This window comes from Primulina huaijiensis, unplaced genomic scaffold (genome assembly GCF_012295235.1).
Source record: "Primulina huaijiensis isolate GDHJ02 unplaced genomic scaffold, ASM1229523v2 scaffold40731, whole genome shotgun sequence".
In the NCBI taxonomy this organism is placed as follows: Eukaryota; Viridiplantae; Streptophyta; class Magnoliopsida; order Lamiales; family Gesneriaceae; genus Primulina; species Primulina huaijiensis.
In genome coordinates, this window is record NW_027359647.1 from 8,382 (window position 1) to 14,084 (window position 5,703).

Sequence of the window (5,703 nt, forward strand, 5' to 3'; positions counted from 1 at the left end):
ATTAAAAAATTATTATTTTAAAATCAATTTTTTATAAAAGTGACTTATTTATATGTAAAATAAAAGAAAATATAAGATATAAATATGAAATATTCATTAACAATTATGAAGAAATACACTAATTTTAGTAACAAATTTTAGCAGCAACAAAGAAAAATCATGGGTAAATTGATAAATTCAACATGCATTAATATCCAAAGGCATTTAAGATAGACAATAAATTATAAAAGAATCTATTAAAAAATTATTGATTTAATTTGCTAAATTAAATGAATAAAGGTATATTAAAACATTCACAATTAGAAGTGATATATTTATATGTATGTTAGATGTTAGATTTTACTAAGAAATGTAAATAAATAATTTTTCTGGCCTAAAATTTAAAAAATAAATAGGAATGTGTATTAATGTCCAATCCATTTAAGATGGACAATGAATTACAAAAAACTCCTAAAAAAACATATTAATTTAATTTGCTAATTTAAATTAACAAGAAAATTTAATCAAAAAATTTTTTTGGCATAAAGTTGGGAAAGAAAGAAGAATTTGTATTAATGTCCAAATTCATTAAAGATGGATAATGAATTGCAAAAAAAACTTTTAAGATAACCTATTAATTTGTTTGCTAACTTAAATTAAATTAAATTAAATAAATTAATAAGGACAAATAAAAAAATTCACGAATGAAAATGATATATTTATATGTATGTTAGATTATCACGATCTGAAACTAATTTGTACCAGTTAATTTATTGGCCTATGTAAATGTTCAATACTTAGTTAAACAAAAGGTAGCGATCACATATTCATCGTAAAACAAATGTTATTAAGTTGATTATTTTCAACTACTTTTACATTTTTCTTGCCGCTTAAAATTGTTGGTCCTAGATGCGGTATCTTGAGAAACAAATATGAAAATAAAAGATAAAATTAGATACCGAGATTTTACTTGAAAACCCTAAAAATTATTATGGTAAAAACCACGAACAAGATGAAAAAATTTTATTATGATATTTTGTAGGTTACAAACTCTCACTTTGTTTTCAAAGAGAACACACTCTCTTAATACAGTAACAAAACATCTCAAAAATATTATAAAACTACACACTCAAAGAAGAAGAGATGGTCGAGAGAAGAGCTGGATAAATTTTGGTATGCAAAAACCAACGAAAACCTATTTATAGGAGTTCTTCTCGTGTGAAATCTCATGGCAAAGTCTAATATTACAGTCTCCTTGAATGAAATACATTTAATGCATTTCATATTCCCACCTAAATTGCCCCATCATTCTACCTAAATGTCGACATTTTTCCCACTTTGAGATTTGATTTAGAATAAAACACGTCTCCATATATCATTTATATCTTGTCATTCTTTGCTACTTACGTTTCTGTAAGCCACTTAAGGTTCTACAACTCTCAAACTAATCAGTTTTCACTGGCTTGGTCATAACATCAGCTATGTTATCATTTGTATGAATCTTTTGCATATCCACGCTTGATTCATCAACTACTTCTCGTGCAAAATGAAACTGAACTCGAATGTGTTTAGTCATAGAATGAAAGATTGGATTCTTTGCGATGTGCAAGATACTTTGACTGTCACAAAACAAAAGAGTTTTATCTTGTCTGTGTCTGATCTCCCAATAATCTTTTAATCCATATTGCTTCTTTACACGCTTGAATAGTTGTCATATATTATGCTTCCGTTGTAGATAAAGCCACGACTGTTTGCAGTTTTGAAACTCAACTTACTGCTCTCCCTGCAAGTGTAAACACATAACCAGTAGTAGATTTTCTCTTATTATGATCACCTGCATAATTTGAATCGACATAATCCATGAGCGTAAAATCTGATCCTCCAAATTGTAATGCAGTATTTGAAGTACCCTTAATGTATGTAAGGATTCCCTTAACCATACTCCAATGCTTTCGTCCAGGACTCGTCATATACGATCTAACTGCTCTCACTGCTTGTGCAATTTCTGATATTGTACAGATCATGACAAATATCAAATTTCTCATTGCTGATGCATATGGTACTCGAGATATCTTCCACCCCACAATAGCATACATAATAACAGCATATTCCTGTGGAAGACAAAATAAGGCCTCCAAATCAGTAATTAAGCAGTCATGCGAAATTTCTATGGACTAATGTACCTTGATTTCTACATCATCTAACACTATGCAGCAGACAAGTCAGGCACCAGCAACTATTCGAACATTTGCTGATATTTAGACATTGGGTCCAAGCTGTTCATTGATGCAAGAATTTATAAAAGTACACCCAAAAGATATTTGTTTGCCAATGCACCGAAAAATAACAATAACAATTATATTTCATTAAAAAATGCACTTTTTCCCCGGTTATTTTGACTATCACCATGAAAAGGCGGCTGAAGAGACTTTATGTTCTCAAAGCATGTTAACATTTTTGTTACATTTAATATCAAAGAGGAACAGTTTTTTTAATCTAAAAAATGTCTGTCCTAGTTACTTGATTATCCTTGCAGTTTCATCTACAATAACAATGATATTTCATTGAAAAAATGTGATTTTTTCCATTTATTTCAACTATCATCAAGAAAAGGTGGCTGAAGAGATTTTTGTCCTCAAAGCATGTTAACATTTTTGTTACATTTAATATCAAAGAAGAAAAGTTTTTTTTAATCTAAAAAATGTCTGTCCTAGTTACTTGAGCATCCTTGCAGTTTCATCTACACATAATAGGTACTTAAAAACCCAAGCATGTGCATGTAAATTTCACTTTATTACCTTTGCAGTTGGATGTACTTTTGCTGATGGATGAATATAGACATCTCCAACAACCGTAGCATTCTTTTTACCATCTTCATTTGCCAGCAGATGTGGAGAGGTACACTTCGGAATTGAGCAAGATATAGAGCAGAACACTCGATAGCCATTCTGACAAGTTAAATGTGAGTTACTTGAGCTGGTCCACGATTCTCAACTCGACAAAAAAGAAGATAGATATCGAATGTTAATTTACCCTAGGGTCTTAATCTGTTCCCAAAAGTCCATAGTTTCATACGTATATAGTTGCTTCTTTCCGGCTAGAGGTGACAATATATCTTGATTCAATCTTACAAAATCTGACGGAAGAGACCTATATGATTGATTTCTCAACAAGGGTTTATTCAAACTTTCATCATCATACCAAAAAAGAGAGAAGCAAATAGAGCTAGAACCTTGTTGCCAATTGGAGTTCAAAGCTCGATGCACGGTTCACATCAGCTGCAATTTTAAATACATAGATGAAACATTAATATGCTATCCCATCTTAATCATGGAAAATCAGTCCTTCAAGTGATCTTCCTAAAATGAACCAAAAAAAATACATCCTATCACCAAAATCACTAACCTTTGTCCTCCATGCGCAGATATACCTCTTGGATGGCACTAAAGATTTGTGGAGTGAACACGTAAACACCACAGTTTATGAGATCACTCACCTAGTGAAAAAGATTTGTATAAGAAACACTGCTAAGAAGGCAGCAAAACTTCTGAAGGATCATCCACATATATTTTTTCTGATGATACATACAAAAGTCTTAGGTTTTTCTGTATAATGCAGTAGTTATTTGGTAACTGGATCTGCAACTAACTCACAGAACTGGTGGGCAGATTCTGAAGAAACCTGAAGGAACATTCAGAAAGATAGAACTTGACTTAGACAAGATAATCTTCGGAAAAGAGGAGAAAATAAGAGAGAAGAATGAATAGTTTTAGGGGAGGGGCCGATAAATAAAGATAGACTTGTACAAGATGACACCTGTTCACTAATAGTTGTGCAAGTTCAAAAAATTTGTGAAAGGTAACTTACCTTTATAACCAGAATTGTTCCCATCCCACCATAACTCATATGGGCCTCTGCCATAAGATAAGGGAAATAAGTTATTGGTAAAAATAAATGTTTCGAAGAATGACGAAAAAGTTACTAAAGCAGGTTATCAAGAAGTACCCAACATGTTAGGCAGGGGGAAACTGCAGCAGACATCATGGTTCAACATAAAAATACGGGATTGCGTGAATCACAAACATCAAGTTTCAGCTACACAAAGTATTCTTGCAATAATGCAAGTATATAAATTTACGAGGGATCATCGATCATACAGGGGACTCCTCCGTCATTTGATCTCTGAAGTAATAAAGGCTGCCTCCCGAACCATGTGGTTTATCTTCTTTCAAATATCTATAAATGAAGCATCCATCCAAAATAACCAATAAACGAAAAATCAGCAATGCCTACTCACAAGAACGCAACAATCAAGTACACCACAGTTTGACTTCACTTTACAACTTTGTGTTGATTGGAGATCAAAGAGGCATATATCGCAAACTCCCGCTCCTCGTAGAACCCGACAAGAAACACTTGAGTCAAGTTCGGTATCTAAACATCAACAACCATCAATGCTCAATCAATCTGAGCAATCATGTCGACATCCCAAGTTCAGGATTTTCCTTACTACTCTTCCCATATATTTCCGGATGAAACATCCCAATTATATAGCACAATGTGTCTGAAGAATGAAATTAAGCCAAGATCCCATCTTTTCTACTACATTATAAAAGTTCTCCAATTTCCAAAGCGATCAAATGAGAAAATCACATTTCCAAGATGTAGAGAATACCCTTTTGCAAGAGTTGATGAGATGGCCAACCATGGGCTGACCAGTGAGAGGAAATAGAGGTTCTGGGGTGTTAAATGAAAGAATTCTAAACCGGGTCCCTGAACATAGCAAAAACAATAGAAAGAAATGGGAAAGTACATGAATTAAAGAACAGATTTTGTTGGAGTAGAAAGAAATTGAAGGGTAAAATTCAGAAGTTAGCGTCTTTAGTAGGGCCACCGATCAATATTACAGCGAACGCCTTCTCCTCCTTGTTCTCCATTTATTTTCAACTTAAATCTGTACAAATTAAAGTATAACCTATTCTAAACCGTGATATGGGTTGTGAAACGCAGTTACAAATTTACGGTAGGTTTTTTCAAGAATCTTTATTTTAAATTAAGTTTGCAAACATAAAAATAAGATAAACTACAAATATGCTGCTTGGATTGTGCTTGGATGGGTAGATTAAAAAATGTATTCGAAATATTATTTCTAATCAAATTCTTTCGTCTAAACCATATTCATCGACAACAAATAACAACTGCACGACATTGAAACATCTCATAGGATCGTTCGTGGACAAGTTAGGATAACCACTCGGTAATTTTACATCCAAGCTCCATTCATCTCTTGATTAGATTGGGCACAATAAATACATATTTTTATATGTCTTATACAAACACATCACTCGACTTTTCAATTAAATTAACACTGAAATTCCGAAAAAATATTCTTTTAATTTGAATTGTTTTCGTATCAAAGCTCTCGTTTCTTTTTCACATACACCATTTTGGCCTCATTCTTGAACGAAATATATTAGCGGATCGAGTCACAATCGTTGCACATGTATACTTTGTTTTAGTTCGATTCACTTGGTCAATTCAAATTATTTAACGTGTTGTAGGCTCAACCAAAATCAGTCACAACATTATAATCATCCCGAAACTCTAGATTATATAGCAATCTTGGAATTTTCCCAAGTAGAGAATGAGCCAGTATTTGAATGGATTTGAGCTATCAAAATCTTATCAAACAGCTATGAATAACTATTTCACAACAATAAAGAA

The 5,703-nt window shown here is 32.4% G+C and overlaps 1 pseudogene; it reads right to left on the minus strand.

Moving 5' to 3' along the window:
• Positions 1-1,032: 1,032 nt before the first annotated feature.
• LOC140969322 (uncharacterized) lies at positions 1,033-4,986 on the minus strand (annotated as a pseudogene).
• Positions 4,987-5,703: the final 717 nt, after the last annotated feature.